This window comes from Papio anubis, chromosome 9, assembly GCF_008728515.1.
Source record: "Papio anubis isolate 15944 chromosome 9, Panubis1.0, whole genome shotgun sequence".
Classification (NCBI taxonomy): domain Eukaryota; kingdom Metazoa; phylum Chordata; class Mammalia; order Primates; family Cercopithecidae; genus Papio; species Papio anubis.
The window spans coordinates 97632207-97652716 of NC_044984.1; the positions used below are offsets into that span (position 1 = coordinate 97632207).

A 20510-nucleotide genomic window follows, 5' to 3' on the forward strand; every position below is an offset into this window, starting at 1 on the left:
AGTTCTATTGCCTTTAAAAAAAGTAAAGTGGTCCATTACTGTGAATGAACCTGCTTTTTTGTGTGAGGACTTCTTTTTAATTTTAAGGGGGGCTTTCATGCTTTTGTGTTGTGAATTAAATCACCATTTCATGAGGTTTATCCTTGTCAAGGAAGGAAGAAAATCAATCTTTTGTTAAATCTATGAGACCAAAAATCCTGCTCACAAAGAGGACTAGGGACTTGGCAGATTCAGCAGCATATCGTAAGTAGGGTGTCTAGGGAAGCATTACATCCTCATCCAATGTCTGCGCTCTGCAAAAGGTGCATTAATATTCCTTTCAAGGAAGCACTATACTTTTTTAAAGTTTTAAATAGTATACAAATGTCAATATTTCTTAAGTAGCTTGTTAGCAAGTTCATTTGGCTATATTTGAGGTTAAATCTTGCCTGCTCTGAAATATATCACAGGCAATCCGGCCTAAGAGGTATAACACAACTGTAGAGTTGTTTTACAAAACTCCCTCAGTATCAGTGTTGGCTGTTTTTCCTGTTGGGCTTGAACTTCTAGTCTTCAACAATGGTGTGCGTGTGGTGTGTGTTAGGGAGATGCTGGGATTGAGGATGGAAATGAAGAGGGGGTATCACACCTCACTGAGATGACAGACAATATTGGCACAGTGACAAGGTCCCAGGGTCTGCAGTCAGTTAGAATCCCAGCTTTGTCACTTACCCACTATGCTCCCTTGGGCAAGTTTACTAGCTGAACCTTGGCTCATTATTTGTAAAATAGACATAATACTGAATGTATGGGGTAGTTCAGAAGATCTTTGATAATTCACCTGTTTATTACATAGCAGGTGTATTGGTTAGCTTTTACGGCATAACAAACCAACCCAAACTCTGTGACACAAAATAAAAATTCACTTGTTTATTCGTGAATCTGAAATGTGGCAATTTAGACTGGGCTCAGCATGGCAATTCTGGTCTTGGCTGGACTCCCCCATGCATCTGTCAACAGCTCTGCTTCTGCAGTTGCTAGGGTGCCTTGACTCTCCCCCTTTGCTTTCCCATCCTTCATTGGTTAGTGCAGACTTGTTCCTTTGGGGAAGGAAGGACTCCACGAGAGCTAAAGGGTGGGAGACCTCTTGAGGTCCACTACGTTAGTTCTATCATGTTCTATTGGGCAAAGAAAGTCACAGGAAATCCTGGATTCAAGTAAAGGAGAAAGAGATTCTACCTCCTGAAGAACAAATATGCAACATCACACTGCAATGAATGTAGATTTAGGGAGGCCATCAATGTGATTAATATACTGCAGGAGGCATGTGGTGGATTGTGGCTAATCCAGAAAGAAAGACAAATCTGCTCCCTAGAGTAGAGTAGGGAGGGACATGGGACGAATATGACCATGGCTTGATTTTTTAAGTAAAATTCTATTGGAACTCCCCAGAGTAGAGCGGAACATGGGACAAATATGGCCATGGCTTGATTTTGTAAGTAAGATTATATTGGAACACAGCTGCATCTTTTTTTTTTTTTTTAATCTACTGTCTGTGGCTGCTTTCACACTACAACAGTACAGCTGAGTAGTTGCAACACAGATGACATGGCCAGCAGAGCCTAAAATACTATGATTCTTTAGAGAAGGAGTCTTCTCTAGAGTTTTGATACTCCAAGTATTGTCTGTGGATCAGCAGCTTTGGCATTGCCTGAAAACTTGTTGTAAATGCAGAATCTCAGGTCTACTGTACCAGAATCTTCATTCTAACAAGAATTCCCCAGAAAATGCACACTGGAGTTTGAGCACCACTGAACCAGAGAGCAGCTACACTGCTTGGATATAATCTGAGGAGTGTAAGAGTCCCAGTGGTAATTATTGAAAGGATAAACTACAGTTGGAACACACAACAACTTTGTTTCTTTGGAGCCAGCATGACTGCTGTGCTGCTTCCAGAAGCTCCGTCCATCCTTGGGAGAGATTATGCCCTTGATCTAGGAAAACAGAAGGGAATGAAGGCCCTATGAATGCAGCCCGGTGAGAATGAAGCTGTAGGGTGCCCCAGTCAAATCAGTTGGCCAGGACTGAGCTCTGATTCCTGAGAGACTAAAGGAAGAGGGACCAGGGAACAGCCAGTGACATGGTCTGAATCAAGGTGGTAGCAGCCAGTTCTACAAGCTCGATGGAGTCAAAAAGGGATAAGGGATTCCAGTTCAGGGATTGACCCTGGTACTGCAGATGTCGACCATGGCTGGCAGCTGAGGAGAATTGTGGGCAACTGTGGCTGGGCCATTGGGCTTGCGCTTGGGAGTGTGGCTCCGTCTCTTCTCTAGTTTTCTTCTTCAGGTTTTAGTTTTTTCTCAAGGGTATATGAGTAAGAATAAGTGCATATGGGGAGTTTTGTAAGGCTACAAATAGGCACGCTATAATATTTGGATAAAATAAAATCTTCCTCAGGGATTTCTTGTGAGCACTGTGTTAATCCATATAAAGGCAGTATTAAAATACTGCCTAAAACACATGAAACGTTCATTAAATGTTACCTATTGTTATAATCATTGTCAGCAGCATCATCTTTGTTGTCATCATCATGATCACCATCAGAATAAAAACTCAAAGTCATTATGGTCCCAGGTAGCTCTTGGCATCAGCTATAATCAGACTCCTTCTTATCTTTCTCCCATGTCTCACCTGTCTTCTCTCTGCACCACTCTCAAGATGTCTTTCTGTTTTTGCATATCATCTTCCACCTCTTCCAATCCATGTGTTTTCTGGTCTTTCACAATTTTTCTTGCAATTGGCCTTGGCTTACCATTCTAAGAGTCAACCTGCTCCTTCAGCTATATTACCAGCTAGAAAATTCCCTTCATGTTTCCTACCGTAACAGAATCTCATGGGCCCTGCCTATCTTTCTGTATCAGACTGTAGGTGGTTAGCTGGTTAATCTGGGATCAGTTCCCCATGAGTCAGGTATCCATGTTTGGTTCAGTCAGCTGTTGGGGGACAAGAGTGGGTGATTTCCCTTGGAAGTCGGTGTGCATGAATAGGTATTGAGACTTGGTCTACTCAGTACTCTTCTAAACTATGTTGGTCTGGGGATAAGGAAGGAGATACTGAAAATGCAAATGGTGATGACTTTATTATCAGAAGGAAGGAAAGAACTAGAGACAAAGTGCCCCTGAACTTCCAGATGGAGACTGGCTGGGGTCCTATCTTGGAAGAATTGTAGAAATAAATCAGAAGTAGGAAAGAGACTATATTACCAGTAAACACAGCTCTGAAAATGAGACATTCAACACAGAAACAATTATAGAACTTCTACTATGTGCAAAAGATGCCTTATTGGAATTCTTCATATTCAGAATTATTAACACCACTAAGCATTTACTAATATACTACATACAATAAATATTATTACCATTAATATTATAAAAGTCAACATTTATTAGGTGTTACCATGTGCTAGGCACTAAGGTAAATCTTCACCGTGTATTTCTTATTTATATCTCACAGTAACTCTATGAGTCAATCATAGAGATCCTCAAAATGCCTCACAACTATATAGTCCAGACATCAAGTGACCTAAACAAATGCCAGCCACAAATACATAAGACCATACAAGGGCACATGAGCTTGACATCTGCTCTAGACATAGCTTCTATTGTCATCACCATTAGTAAATGAAGAAACTAAAACACAGAAGGAGAAACACATGCTAGCAAGTCATGGTGCTGGGCATTTGAGGCCAGACCATCTGGTTTCAGAGTTCTCATAGCCTACCTACAAACACCACAGCTCCGAAGAGTCACACTTGTTCCTGAAGTCATGAGAACTGAATTAATAGTGCACTCACCAGATACAAGAGTAGTTGAACTGTGTGTAGGCTTATAGTTGGAGTCTTTATTTAATGCCAGAACCGCTGTTTCTGTGTCCCAGGCTAAACAAAATGCTAATCAATTCCTACTTCAAAATTCACTTGAACATTATATTTTTTGCAACGTTTCCTACGTGTCTCTACCCTGCATGATACACAGAGTTGGAGTCACACTATCTTTAATACAAGGAGCACTTTACATTGCATTAAAATTATGTGAATATACATTTCCCCAAGACAACTGTAAGGTCCTAGAAGTCAGGGACTGTGACTTTCTTGACTCTGTATCCCGAGTACTTAATATAATATTTAAAACACAGTAGATGCCCTGCATGTGTTGCTGAATGAATTAAAAAATAAATGAATGGTTGATGAAACAAATTGCTCATAGCAGAATGCAATCCTCTAATATCTTTTAATCATTGTAAAGAGACAGTCAGATAAAGTTATTGTAAAAGAATTGCAAATGTCTAATTAGATTTCTAGTAACCTACATTTTTAGAAAAAGAGGGCATACTTATTGACAAAGAAGTTAGAAAAACCATTTGTTCTCAAAATACACAATGGCACTGTTTTCAAACCTCTATGAGAAGCGTAACTGTTTTGTTTACAAAAAAAAAAAAAACATTTTATTAGGTTTTTCTTCCTTAGTCTTCCTTCTCCTGTCCCTGACAGCCCCCACCCCAAAACAGCAAGCAGCTCTAAGATGCCACTTCATTTATTTAGATTCCATTTTAGTGGATTAGTCATTTACCTAATGGAGCTGGCCTTTCTTGTTCAGAAAGCAAACATATTGAAAGGTAAATACAACTGAACAGATCGAGTAACCACGTCCGGTGGCTGCACCTGCCATTTGGACCACTCTCCATGGGCAATTTGAAAAATATCTGGCAAATTTTCCTATTTACCTTATAAAGGTGGAGTAGAAACAGCACTGCAACATGAGTTAGGAAATTTAGGTCACAGCCATAGCTTTGATCTTAAGTACAATGTCATTTTCCTCTCCGGGTCTCATTGTCTTGGCTTTTAAAATAAGAGGGTTGTACTAAGTTACTTATAAATGTCCTTCCAACCTTAAAATTGTATCTTCATTCATTTGATAAATATTCTCTCAAGACCCAGTCTGAGTAAGACACTTTGCAAGGCATTGTGGGAGAAAGAGAGGCACAGACAACATGGCTTCTCCCCACCTCTTGGGATTAAGCAGAGGATCAAAAGGAAGCCTGAAAACATGTGTGTTCCACTCATTTGTTTTAAGACTGTGTATTTAGCCTGTGTTATTAGTCTTTTTCAAAGAATGATTTTAAAATAAATGTATAGGCACTAAACCTGAATGTCATTACTAAGACCTCTAGATTTAGTGCCTATACATTTATTTAATTAAACACTTGCTGAATTCTAAGCAATTTGGAGAGCTCTTCCAAGGACAAGGTAAAGTGACAGCTGTGAGAGGAGCATTTTCTCACGGTGGATGTGTCTTTTTTTCTCTTCCTTTTCATTCATTGGCTCATGGAATCAACTACTCTTCCAAGTCTCAGAACATGAATCTTGTCTTGTCTAAGAGAGCCTAGAAAGAAACTAATTGTTAACTTTCTTCTTAAGCACTTTCCAAATTCAGCACCAGAACCCAGCTCTGAGACCCACCTGTTGTAAGACTGGAAAAGGTAAGGACACTCTAGATTGCAGTTGTGTTTGGCCTAAATTTATTTTCTTTCAGTTGTGCTATGAAACATTTTCTCAGACTTCAATTCAGCCTTAATTTTTACAGTGAAAACTACTGGAATAATAACTAAGTTGTGTTTTCTGCACTGGTAAGGCCACATCAATATCTTTTATTTAAATAAATAGTGGTCTGAACAAAAAGTTTATTGGTCTGTGAAATATTGTTTTTAATACTTTACCCTGTCTTTTTAAAAAGTTCTATATTACACTTTTCAAATTATTTTTTTCTGCTTAAAAAAAATTTTGAAAGGTCACAAAACACCAAAATTCTAATTTCTGAGAAGTCATTTTATCCCACTAACCATCTGTAATAAAATAAGCATCAGATGTGCACTCACAAGATATTGCCACCCTAATATTTGGAATAGAAATAAATGGCATTCAAGTTGGAATAGGTGATTAAACATGTGTTTTAAGAAAGGAAAAACAATATTTTAATAATTACTTTGAAAAAAGTATATAGAAATTCAAATCAATGCAAAAATATATTTTTAATAATTCACTTTACAAAAATACTCAAAATAAAATATATTTCATATTAGATTTTCCTAGTACATTGAAAGGAAGTTTGCTAATAAAAATTCTACTTAAATCCAATTTTCATGGCACTTGTGTAATATTGAGATCATAATCTCCAGCATTATTATCATGACTATTACTTTACTACTTGCCGTTTACTTTAATATAATCATAATTAAACTCCGAATGTCATGGGAAGTTTTTTTTTAAGAGATGGGGTCTCACTCTGTTGCTTAGGCTGGAGTGCGGTGGCTGGCAAAATGATAGCTCACTACAGCCTTGAAATCCTGGACTCAAGTGATTCTTCTGCCTCAGCCTCCTGAGTAGCTGGGACTATAGGCACACACCACCATGCCCAGCTATTTGTTGTTTTTTGTTTTGTTTTGTTTTTGTGTTTGTTTTTGTTTTTTGAGATGAGGTCTCACTATATTGCCTAGGCTGATCTCATACTCCTGGATTCAAGCAATGCTCCAGCCTCAGCCTCCCAAAGCTCTAGGATTAAGGGTGGTAGCCACTGTCCCTGGCCAGAAAATATTATTATATAATGTATGTGAAAGTAAGTAGCCGGGCGCGGTGGCTCAAGCCTGTAATCCCAGCACTTTGGGAGGCTGAGACGGGCGGATCACAAGGTCAGGAGATCGAGATCATCCTGGCTAACACGGTGAAACCCCGTCTCTACTAAAAAACACAAAAAACTAGCCGGGCGAGGTGGCGGGCGCCTGTGGTCCCAGCTACTCCGGAGGCTGAGGCAGGAGAATGGCGTGAACCCGGGAGGCGGAGCTTGCAGTGAGCTGAGATCCGGCCACTGCACTCCAGCCGGGGCGAAAGAGCCAGACACAGTCTAAAAAAAAAAAAAAAAAAAAAAGAAAGTAAGTAAAAATGGGGAAATATCAAAATATCAAAGTGATATGTAGTTGACAACATTCCCATGCTATATATGCCCCAGTCTTCACAAATACATTCACAATATCTGTATCCTTATTGTAATTATTAAAATAATTGTATCCTCAATGTAATTATAAAAATAATTTTAATTAGATACTCAGAAAGTAATGCCCTGTTTTATTAAGTGTCTTTTGCATTTTCCTGAAAGGCATATTAATATTATAATTATACATCTAATGTTTGATGATGCCTTTCTCGTAAGTACAAAATACTTCTCTTTGTTAGCAAAACTCTATCCACAATAAGCTTAACAGTGTACTGGTAATTATTTATAGTCGCTACATTTAATTTTATGAAAATGCTCAGATTTATCCCTTTTTCTCAGCTGTAGGGACAAAGTCAAGTCACTTGTGTTTTGTCAGAAAAATGGATGTTGTCCATGGCAGTGCCAGCAAGGAAGGTAAGCAAAATAAATGTGTGTTATATTGGGAAGGAAGACGTCCTTTAGGGCAGAGGCTCTCAGTGTTCATTGCTCATTAAAATTACTTGAGGAGATTATCTAAATCCCATTCTACAGCTACACCTCATTCCAATTAAATCAGAATATCCGGCAGTGTGGCCTAGGCAACATCATTTGTTAAATTTTCCGAGATTGATTCCAATGTTCAGCCAGGGTTAAGAACTGGAGCTACAGGGTAGGCAAGAGAAAAATAGGAATCTGACCTCAGACTGCCTTTATATGTCTCATTTCCAGTAGGTCACATTTATGATGTTACCAAAGAAAGCATTTAGCCACCTGGATCTTCTGGACATGAACTTTCTAGTCTTATAACAGGCACGGGTCCGAATCCCTGGTCTGCTGGAGACTTGGGCTGATGTCAACCTAACAAGGGCTCTTGCAGTGATTGGCAGATACCCTCTAAAAAGACAAGGGATAACTGCTTCAAGCACCCACATTGACAGTATGGCATCTCTGAGATCAACTGTTCAAGGTGTTGATCTCAAGGTGAGATCAACTGTCGATGCATAGGTTGGCTCGGGAATAGATGCCTAGACATAGGCAGTGATGGTACTTACTCTAAGTACTCCGTGTACTAGAGGAATCTTCCCCCATGTTCAGCCTGAGTCCCTGAAGACCTGTTCTGACAGTTCTCTGTCAACTGCAAATATGCCTCTTTCTCTAAGCAGTGTTCAACATTCTTTGAAGAAAAAAATAAAGAAGAGAAAAATTTCTAAATTAGTATAAAATCTCTAAATTAGTAGCATTCTGAGCAACAATGTTGCTATGAACATGTATAACTATACTATAAATAACCACATATAGAATTTCCTCTCTTTTTTATCTTGATTCCAAGGCCATACATCTAACTTATTTTTCACTTGGACACAATGTATTTTTTACTTTCTTTTCTCACTTCCTTCCTGACCCCCTATCTTGTCATTAATGTTCTTTCCACTTCCTCCTTGAAATCTATCCAGTGTGTCATGGACACACCATGTTTAAACTAATATTCCTGCTAAATAACCAAAGATGATTCTGAGGTACATGGACATCTCTGTAGGTCTTTTTATTTGTGGTGACATCAGAAGCACATATCTTAATTCATCTCTTTAAAGAACATACTTAATAAAAAAGAGTCGACAGAAGCAAAGGCGGAAAACAAGGAAAGAGGATATTGTTGTATTATCCTATTTTCACCAAGCATCAGGAACAAATGTAACAAATAAACATCTAAAATGAATAGAATTGTTTAAGTAATCCCAAAGGATGAACAGTAATAATGTACTTTTCAAAATTTGTGCCCCATCCAACAGTGTTAAAGGTGACTAATACTATTATGTTGAGTTAAGAAAATTCAGTTGGAAACAGGCATTGAAAAACTCACCTAGGAAAGATAAATGAACCCAAGCTTCAACGGTGGTTATTTTCCATATAACCTTAGGCAAAATTATTAAACTCTCTTAGTTCCAGTTCTCTTACCTGTACCATGGTAATCATTCTTAAGGGACATTATTTGTTCACAAAATAAGTACAAGCCATGGAATCAGAAAGATGTGTGATTGAATTCCACTTACATTGAACACCAGAGGAGTAATCATAGGCAAATCGATTAACCTTTCTGAGCTTCACATTTTTCATGTGAAAAAAGAGTGAAAATAAACCCTAACAGAGAGAGTTATTTTTAAAATAATGAGATAACATAAATAAAATGCCTTGTTAGATGCCAGGAGCACTCTAAGCACTTTATAATTGATATTGATTATTATTTCTCAGAATACTAGGAGCTGCCACAAAGATTACTAATTGTAAGAGCCAAATACTGGGCCAAAAAATTCTTAATTTGTTCCATAAACATTTATTAAGCCTTGATACATAGAAGCCAATGTGCAGAAATAAACAAATGTATAAAACATTACTTTGCCCTAAATCAGTTATGATTAAATGAGTCATAGGACACGTATACACCTAACTATTGGACCAAGCAGTCTGTTGGCTATGAAGTGCCTGATACCTGCCCAAACCAAGCACATTAAGATACTAGAAGGAGTGTCTAGCTAGAGCAACACAAAGGCCAGAGGGAAGAGGTGGCCATTGAGCTGGACCTCGAAGGAGCTGGACAGGCCAACATATGAGTGAAGGACACCCAGGGGTGACAGACGTGAATTAGTTAACAAAGTAGCCAAAATAATGGGCAAAGTTCATTTAATTTGGCCACATTATTTTTTACAGAATAGAAGTGATTGGCAGTAGTTAGCTTGCTAACCAATTATTATGAGTTATCACAAAGTTGCTAATTTGGTTCCAACTTACAGATTCAGTAATAGTAAATGGAAATAAACTAATATTTTAAAAATCAAAACATGGAAGCACTCCATGTAACTCCAAGAAATGTTACCCTTAAATAGTTGAAGCAGAAAGACGCCATGCCATTAAGAATATCAACTCTTTCAATACCAAATCAAGTTTGTTTGTCGATTTCTTTCAAGTAAACCCAACTGGAAATCGAAGTGACTTTTACTGAGGGAAGTTTTGCTGGATAAACATTTCCCATACATTAATTTACCTCTTTAGCAATTAATTCTATTTTAAGAGGGCTGGATTTAAAGGATTTGGAAGAATACCAAAATATATTCAAATGATCTTATGCCATATGACTCTGTACCATATGTGAACAAACTTAATTAAACTGATTTCAAAAAAAAAGATGTCACTGTTTGCCTACGGTGTAGATATAACCCTTGGAACCTAAACATTCCAAATATTGGAAATGAAGTCATAAAAGTAGTTCAACCGTGCAAAGATTTAATATCTTTTTAAAGACAGACCTGAGTGAAAGGGATTATCTGTTCATATGGTCAGAGTAAACAATCCACTTTGGGGCCCAACAGATGGAGGCTTTGAATCTGGGAAGGAGAAAGCAGAGAAGAATAAAAATGCAGAGCTTAAAATGATCATTGGACTATGTTTTTAAAAGCCTTCTTCCCTACTCAGTGTGAGCCCAGAGGCTCATTATTACAGGTAGAAGGAAACATAAAAATCCTTTGGGTGTGAAATTTATCAGTCTATATTATTTATTCCTAGTAGGTATACTTCATTTTTAATATGCATAGTTAATTTCATAAAAACTGAAATAAGATTTTCATATTTTATTTTCTCTATTTGTAATAATTTATTTCATTTTATTTTTATAAAGCTATGTTTTGTAAGAAATGAAAAAGTTTTATGATTTTTAAAAAGGAACAAAGTATAAAATCAACATTTGATAAGAAATTTCAAGACTATGAATTCTTAAGTTGGTTCTGACTGCAACAAGTACCATTTTTTCAAAAAAAATCATTATCAATAGTCATCACCTTAATATTTCGAGTTAATATTTAATTAAGATCATATTGGGAAAATATAATAAGAATGTAAGTATTATAGAAAAACATAAAACAACAAAGTTCTTTGCAGTTTTTCAGACTCATTCCTGCTTGAAAAAAATAGAGCAAGAACAAACTTTTTTATTTGTTCTAGACCTCATAAAACAGTATGAAGGCTGGTAAATAAATTTGTCTAATAGTCTGTGCATTTTATGTCAAAAAATTTTATACATAATGAGATATTGTTTATGACATCAATATTTCTTGTACAGTTTCAAAAAGGAACTATTTATCATTCTATTTAGGGATAAAATGTTTGAATGCTATAAGATTGAAACAAATAAGCAAAAGTAAATCTCTGACCCTCTAGTGCCCAGGAGTATTCCTAGGCCAGCTTGTCCTCCTCACACCCACACCAATTCTTCTTTTCCCTTCTAAGGGAGTTCTCCTCCCTTTAAGATTCACTTTACTCATTGCCTTCTGTACGGGACTCACCCTAATTGCCCCTAGTCTAGCTGGGTCAAACTTCCTGACTCCTCTGTACATGTCTCTAGTGGTTAGGCTTGGCCATACTGGTTGGAATTTAAAGCTTTTTTAAATGGTCAGGTAGCCATAATTGAACTGTAAGACAGTTATGAAGAGAAACAGTAGCTAATAGCTATTAAATGCTCAGTAGGGTCCCAGGCACTATGCTCAACCCTTTTACATGGATGCCATTCCATTCTCCCAGTAATCCTATAGGGTAGGCACTCTTACTATTCCTATTTTACCAATGAGGAAACTGAGGCTTGAAAAAGAAAAGTAATACACCCAAAGTCATGGTGCAAGTAATTAGCAGAGAGAGAAAGCACTTCAACTCAGGTCTTTCTGCCTTCAGTCTGTTTCCTTAATTACTGTGGTGCACTTATTTTCCTTAGGGTCTTATTCTGTGCTTAAGACCTAAAATTCCTTTGAGTTGTAAATTTGAAATTTATAAGAAGGATTTATGAGAAGAAAACAACTTCCTTTTCTTTGTAAAACAATGAATCCATTTTTCTTAGCAAATGTTTAGCCATTATACAATGAATTGTCGGCATACACCACCATTACTCGTTTACATCTATGGAAATCAACATGATTATGTTTTAACACTCACAATGCAAACATTATGGCCTGATATTACAGCAAGTCAATAGTAAAGTACTCAAAATAATTTGACTTAAACTCTCTAAAGCAGAGTGTTCAGAGCCAACCAATAATTCAGATAATCCACTCAAGTCAAGGCAATTATGCATTTAAAGGTTCTATGTGAAGAAAACATTTCTAAGTCAAAAATCAAGTTGTCTTTCAAGTGTTGTTAAACATATTTATGTTATATTTATACATATATTACATACATAATATATTTCTGACCCCTTTGAAAAACATAGAGACATGACAGTGATTGAGAAAATTCCAAAGATTAAAGAAGTCATTAAGGAGTGAATTTGTAGTACTTTGAGACAGCCTTCTGGGAACCAAATAGAAATGGAATAGGATCCTGGTCCAACACCCTCTAGCTGTGAGACCTAGCACAAACCACTTAACTTCTTTGTGTCTTTAATTTCTCCATCTGTAAAAATGGTTTCTGGAAAGAATTAAATGCAATTATATATGTGAAAGTGCCTTTCACAGTGTTTAGTATATGGTTGACTATTTTTTTAAATGTTAATTCCTTTCCTTTGAAAGTTTTACATACAATTGTTGAACCCCAACTAATATTCTAGAAATGGTTCATTCTTGGCGAATACATAGATTGAAGATAGAATTTGGCCTCCAAAATGGTCCACAGTTTAGTGCGTAAGAATGATCAGAAAACCAACTAATAAAATGCAACATTAGATGTGTTGCCATAGAGATGATCACAGAGTGGAGGGAGGAATCAGACTCGAGTAGGAGCCCTGAGGGAGGTCATATTTGAAGGAGATGCTTAAGATGGGTCTTAAAAGTTCAGAGGATTGGAGTGAGTTTGGGGAAGCCAATCCAAGCCTGTGAATACTCGCGGAGATTGTAAGCAAGTTTTCTTTACTTATGTTTCTTCATTTAAACTCCACAATAACCCTTCGAGTTACATATAACTGTTCTTACCTTCCAGATAATGAAAAGGCAGGACTTAAAGAGTAATTATTAATTTTTATACATATGAATACCAGAAAATAAATAAAGATGACAATAGTATGCTACCATGAGTCAAAAACAGCAAAAGATGATGGTTGACTAAGACCAGCTGGTCCAGAATCTCAACATAAGTGAAGGAAGAAACTAAAATAATTTTAGTTTCAACTCTAGACTCAGTCTAGATTTCTAAAGATAGCAAAGATCCTATTGGAAGTCCTTGGAGTGGTGAAAAGTTTGGGAATAAATAAGAAAATCTCCTATTCTTACACTATCCCATATCTGTTTTCCCTGGTTCAATTCAATCCGAGAGAGAAGGCAGGAACTCACAAGAGGCTGCTGAACAAACAGGGACTACCCAGTTTCAGTACAGCACATATTAAATAAGAGAACAAACTCAAACACACAGGGCTGACAATACCTAGTGATGCAAATCAGTCTGCTTTATGTTATCATGCTGAAAGACTAATATTACCCATTCGTTAGGAAACAAAAGCCAGGGTGAGTGAGCAAACCAGTCAATCCTTAGATTTTCTAACCTTCCAGGAAAGAGTTACAAATGTCAACATTGACTCACCAGGGCTGGTTGTTATTCAAAAAGAAAGTTATGTTTTTCCCACTAAGGTTTTTGTTCAAGTTATGACAATATTCCCTGTAGAACATCAGTTTCTGCAGTTAGACTCATGATCTTGGTTGATGTAAATAATTTTTTTCCACTTTTAAGAAATCAAAGATGTCTATATATATGTTTGACTTTCTAAAGGAATCTAGTATGTTTTACTTCTTGGAATGTCAGCGAAGATTTTTTAGGTTGAGATTAAAATGCAAAGAAGCTTATCAGCTCATATAACTAAGACAGGCCTTGCTTCAGGAATGCTTTAATTGGGGGTTCCAATTACATCACGAGACCCTGGTTTTCTTTCTGTCTTCCATGTTGGCTCCTTTCTCATGTTGTGGTTGCAAGATAGCTTCCACAGCCCCAGAGCTAACATCTTTCACCTTCACATCCAGTATAAAAGCACAAACCTTTTCTCCAACAGCACCTACATTTTAAAGCACAGAGATGCAGTACAATTGGTATAGCTTTGAACTGCGCCCATCCTGAATAAACCAATCATTATGGCCACTGGGATGCAAAATGTTGCTAACCCAGGGAAGGGAAAGGCAAACAAGGAATGTCCAGTGCTCTTGTTCATGAAATATTGTTCAAGAGCTCCCCCAAAGGACAGAGGGAGAGAGTAAAAGCCAATTAAACTGATCTTCAAAAAATGTTAGGTGAGAAAGATCACTATTCCTGTAGATATTGACTTATAGCAGTCACGTGACTTCAATAGAAAGTTTTATTTTCTATCTTTCTTGTTTTCTCCAATGCCACTTTTTCTTGGTTCTCTTCTTTCTCTAATCGCTTCTTCTCAGAATCCTTCACAAGCTTTTTCCTTCCCACCTGTTCCCTTGAGTGTAAGTGTGTTCTTTCAGGATTCTGCCCTTGAGATTCTTTTATCACTCTGTGTGTATGTGTGTGTCTGAATGAGTCCATCTACTCCCATGACTTCAACCATTACTCAAATTCATATTTCAAATTCAGACCCCTCTTTGGTAATCCCAAAGACCAGCCCTTTCTGGCACTTAAGTGACAATCACTCATTCATTCATTCACCTGGTGTTTATCAAGCAACTGTGATATGCCATTCACTACTTGATATGCTAGGATGACAACAAAGCAAACACAAGAAGTGGTTCCTGACCTCATGGAGTAGTCATTCTGGCATGAAAGCCTGGCACCATCAGACACTTGGTTGCAAATTTGTAGTCAGTGCCCACAAACAGCAACCAGCTTCTACACCATCCCCCTTTCCCAACCCCACTATAGCACCTAAATGTGCCTAGCTTCCAGAGCTCTCTGCAAGCTTTGATTTGTCCATTGACATCTCTTCCTCAAGATGGCTGGTTAGTGCCTCTTCTTTGATCCTATAATTCCCCTACACAAACTTTAATGCCCAGCTCTTTCTGCATTGGGGAAATTCCAATTTCTATAATACATTCCTTAATCTGTACTCTTCATACAGTGTTCTGCTTCCTTGTTTGAACCCTGATTGAAAATTGCAGAGTCTGTAACCCAAGGATTTTATATATTAATAGTATGTTTTATATCCCCCACTATACCTTCTATAGAAAGGACAAGAGATTGCTCAAACAAAGGAAGAGGAACTTGACCATATACTCTCATTATCTTAACTAATTTTGAACATGGCCTGCATAGTATGACGTCTACTAGGACTTACAGTACCAGTATTGATCATGAGAATCCTTCACATTTACAGGGATTTATAATTTTTAAATGTTTTCATATATATCAATTAATCTTCACAACTGCTACAAGTGATTGTTTATTGCTACACACTGTATACACTGCACTAGATCAGACACTATATATAAGCATATAAGACCCTCACCATGTAATGAAATAAAAATATAAATTTTCTTAACAGTGACCACCAAGGTGTCTTTTAAGACAGAAATTATTTTGGGGCAGGGGATATATTGATAAACAATTATTTTATTTTATTTTAAGTTCTGGGATACCTGTGTTGAATGTGCAGGTCTGTTATGTAGGTATACATGTGCCATGGTGGTTTGCTGCACCTATCAACCCATCATCTAGGTTTGAAGCCCTGCATGCATAAGGTATTTGTCCTAATGCTCTCTCTCCCCACAAAAATTCTTTTTTATGGCTGCATAGTATTCCATGGTGTATATGTGCCATGTTTTCTTTATCCAGTCTATAATTGACGGTTTCAAGTCTTTGTAAATGGTGCTGCAATAAACATATGTGTGCATGGGTCTTTATAGTAGAATGATTTATAATCCTTTGGGTATGTACCTAGTAATGGGATCTGCTGGGTCAAATGGTACTTCTGTTTCTAGATCCTTGAGGAATTGCCACACTGTCTTCCACAATGGTTGAACTAATTTACACTCCCACCAACAGTGTAAAAGCGTTCCTGTTTCTCCACATCCTCCCCAGCATCTGGTGTCTGCTGACTTTTTAATGATCACCATTCTAACTGGCGTGAGATGGTATCTTACCGTGGTTTTGATTTCCATGTTGCTAATGACCAGTGATGATGATCTTTTTTTCATATGTTTGTTGGCTGCATAGATGTCTTCTTTTGATAAGTGTCTGTTCATATCCTTTGCCCACTTTTTATGGGGTTATTTTTTTTTCTTATAAATTTGCTTACGTTCCTTGTAGATTCTTGATATTTGCCCTGTGTCAGATGAAAAGATTGCAAAAATTTTCTCCCATTCTACCCAACAGGTAGGTTGCCTTTTCACTCTGATGATAGTTTCTTTGCTGTGCAGAAGCTCTTTAATTTAATTAGATCCCATTTGTCAATTTTGGCTTTTGTTGCCATTGCTTTTGGTGTTTTAGTCATGAAGGTTTTGCCCATGCCTATGTCCTGAATAGTGTTGCCTAGGTTTTCTTCCAGGACTTTTTTAATGTTTTAGGTCTTATGTTTAAGTCTTTAATCCATCTTGAGTTAATTTTTGTATAAGGTATAAGGAAGGGGTCTGGTTTCTGTTTTCTGCATATGGCTAGCCAGTTTTTCCAGCACCATTTATTAAATAGGGAATCCTTTCTCCATTGCTTGTTTTTATCAGGTTTGTCAAAGATCAGATGGTTGTAGATGTGTGGTGTTATTTCTAAGGCCTCTGTTCTGTTCCGTTGGTCTGTATATCTGTTTTGGTACCAGTACCATGCTGTTTTGGTTGTAGCTTTATAGTATAGTTTGAAGTTAGGTAGCATGATGCCTCCAGCTTTGTTCTTTTTGCTTAGGATTGTCTTGGTTATACATGCTCTTTTTTGTTCTATATGAAATTTAAAGTAGTTTTTTTCTAATTCTATGAAGAAAGTCCATGGCAGCTTGATAGGAACAGCATTAAGTCTAAACATTACTTTGGTCATTATGGTCGTTTTAACCATATGGATTCTTCCCATTCATGAGCATGGACTTTTTTTCCATTCATTGATTTCCTCTCTTATTTCCTTGAGCAGTGGTTTGTAGTTCTCCTTGAAGAGGTCCTTCACGTCCCTTGTAAATTGTATCCCTAAGTGTTTTATTTTACTTGTAGCAATTGTGAATGGGAGTTCACTCATGATTTGGCTCTCTGCTTGTCTATTTTTGGTGTATAGGAACACTTGTGATTTTTGCACATTGATTTTTGTATTCTGAGACTTTGCTGAAACTAAAGTTTTTAAAATAAACTTTCACTCCCGCTTTAAAACTTGCCTCATTCTCCCCTGCCTTATTCCCCTCAGTAAAATTCTTACCCCACGGTCTCAGCCCAAAAACTCCTTAAGCTGATAAACAACCTTTGCCCACTTTTTAATGGGGTTGTTTTTTCTTGTAAATTTGTTTAAGTTCTTTGTAGATTCCAGATATTAGGCTTTGTCAAATAGATAGATCGCAAAAATTTTCTCCCACTCGGTAGGTTGTCTGTTTGCTCTGTTGACAGTTTATTTTGCTGTACAGAAGCTCTTTAGTTTAATTAGATACCATTTGTCAATTTTTGCTTTTGTTACAATTGCTTTTGGTGATTTTGTCATGAGTTCTTTGCCTATGCCTACGTCCTGAATGGTATTCCCTAGATTTTCTTCTAGGGTTTTTATAGTTTTGAGTTTTACATTTAAGTCTTTAATCCATCTTGAGTTAATTTTTGTATAAGGTGTAAGAAAGGAAAGGAGTCCAGTTTCAATTTTCTGCATATGGCTAGCCACTTCTTCCAGCACCATTTATTAAATAGGGGATCCTTTCCCCATTGCTAGTTTTTGTCAGGTTTGTCAAAGATCAGGTAACTAACCTGTACATTCAGCACATGTATCCCAGAACTTAAAGTAAAATGTAATTTTAAAAAAATCAATGTTCACTGGGTATATTGGCCTGAAGTTTGCTTTCTTTGTTCCATCTTTGCCAGGTTTTGGTATCAGGATGATGCTGGCCTCTGAAGGAATCATATTACCTCACTTCAAACTACACAACGAGGCTACAGTAACCAAAACAGCATGGTGCTGGTCCAAAAACAGACACATAGACCAGTGAAACAGAATTGGGAACTCAGGAATAATATAGCACATCTACAACCATCTATGCAGCCATAAAAAGGAACAAGATCACGTCCTTTACAGGGACATGGATGGAGCTGGAAACTATTATCCTCAAACTAATGCAGGAACAGAAAACGAAACACTGCATGTCCTCATTTATAAGTGGGAGCTGAACAATGCAAACACATGGACACTGGGGCCTGTTGGGGGATTGTGTGGGGGTGGGAGAGCATTAGGAAGAATAGCTAATGTATTCTGGGCTGAATACCTAGGTGGTGGTTTGATAGGTATAAGAAATCACCATGGCATATTTTTACCTCTGTAACAAACCTGCACATCCTGCATGTGTACCCCAGAACTTAAAATAGAAATAAAAAATTTTTTAAAATTATAAATGTTTCATGCACCCTTCAAAAAATACATTTTCTGTAAGTGTTTTATGCAAGATTCTGTTTATATAGTCATTACATCAACTTTTACTATTGTATTGTCAAGCTCTCTGTTCTCCTACTAATTTTTATCATCAAGAATATGTGGGCCGGGAGTGATGGCTCACACCTGTAATCCCAGCCCTTTGGGAGGCCGAGGAGGGCAAATCATGGGGTCAAGAGATTGAGACCATCCTGGCCAACATGGTGAAATCCCGTATCTCCTAAAAATACAAAAAATTAGCTGGGTGTGGTGGTGCGCACCTGTAGTCCCAGCTACTCGGGAGGTTGAGGCAGGAGGATCACTTGAACCCGGGAGGCAGAGGTTGCAGTAAGCCAAGATCACACCACTGCACTCCAGTCTGGTGACAGACCAAGACTCCGTCTCACCAAAAAAAAACAAAAACAAAAAAAATGTGTGTATGTATATATAATTAAAAGAATGGCATGTTAAAATCTCCCATTTAAATTTTAGATTTGTTTATTTCTCCTTGAAATTATCCATTTATTCCTCTATATATTTTTAAGAACTATTTTCCTAGGAGTACACAAGTTCATTATTATATATACTGTTAGTGAATATTTTCTATTTAATAACACTATTTCTTTTTCTTTCTTTTTAAAACTTATTTATCATTTGTTTTAAAGACTAGTCTAAAATTAATATGTTAAACCACCCATATTTTGATTTAAACTTGCCTAGTACATTTTTTCTATCACTTTACTTCAAAAGTTTCTGCTTAAATATGTCATTATTATATCTATTATAAAGAATATATAACTAAATTTATTGTAGTAGTTGTAGTTTCTGCTTTTTAAATCCAATCTAGAGATTCTGGGAGGATCATGATGATAGTGACAGTATAGTTTCCAATCTTTTTGAATCCTCACTTTAAAATAGAGCAATTAAATTGCAAAACCAAAAATCCATGAGCAATGTTTACAACAAAACTAGGCAACAAGGTATGCGCCCTAATACAAACAAATGGAAACAAACAACCAAGAGCCCCAGGACCCACATGGTGTTGGCATCTGTGCAGGAGAAAGTAGAGGAAATCAAATGGTGCCATGTCTGAAGGTGAATGGATCCCCATAAGAGCCAACAGTTATTTACTGAAAACCACAGTGGGCCAATTTGAGAACACCTATGAAACTGAAAATAGATTTTTCTCTCCTAATACCAAGTTCAAAGAGCATGAAGTAAGGATTAAAGGGGTGGGCAGGTTAACTGTTGTGAAATCTCAAAACCAAAATAGGCTCCTTTCTAATACAGGAAACACCTATGGAGAAACCACTCGAACTAGAATAAAAATGAACAAGTTGGGGAAAACAGAGCCTAAAACAGAAGATTTTTGGTTTGGGAAGATAACCAAGAAATATCAAGAAACAAGCAGTTTTTTTTTTTTTTTTCAACATTACATAAAATTTACACTCCTACAAGCAGTGTATAGGCATTCCCTTTTTCTCCACGACCTCACCAGCATCTTTTTTTTTTTTTTTTTTTTTTTTTTTTTTACTTTTTAATAATAGCTATTCTGACTGTGTGAGATAGTATCTCATTGTAGTTTTCATTGGATAGAAAAATGTGGTACATATACACCATGAAATACTATACAGCCATAAAAAAGAATTTGATCATGTCTTTTGCATTTGCTAAGGCCATTATCCTTAGCAAACTAATGCAGGAACAGAAAACCAAATATTGCATATTATCACTTACAAGTGGAAGCTACATGATGAGAACATATGGACACAGAGGGAAACAACACACACTGGGTGGAGGTGGGAGAAGGGAGAAGATCAGAAAAATAACTAATGGGTACTCAGCTTAATACCTGGGTGATGAAATAATCTGCATAGCAAACCCCCATGACACAATGACACGAATTTACCTTAATAAACTTGCACATACACCCTTGAATATAAAATAAAGTTAAAAAAAGAAATGAGCCAATAAGGAACTCAATATTATTTCCAGAGATGATTAAAGCATGCTGAA

At 37.0% G+C, this 20510-nt stretch overlaps 1 long non-coding RNA gene across 1 annotated transcript in view; it reads right to left on the minus strand.

Annotated features, from left to right (window-relative positions):
- Nucleotides 1-8157, minus strand: part of LOC103876022 — a 151520-nt gene extending 143363 nt beyond the window's left edge. Inside the window, exon 1 of the long non-coding RNA XR_002515821.2 lies at nucleotides 8057-8157. This is a non-coding gene — a long non-coding RNA (uncharacterized LOC103876022). The remainder of the gene's footprint in view (nucleotides 1-8056) is intronic.
- Between the last annotated feature and the right edge of the window lie 12353 nt (nucleotides 8158-20510).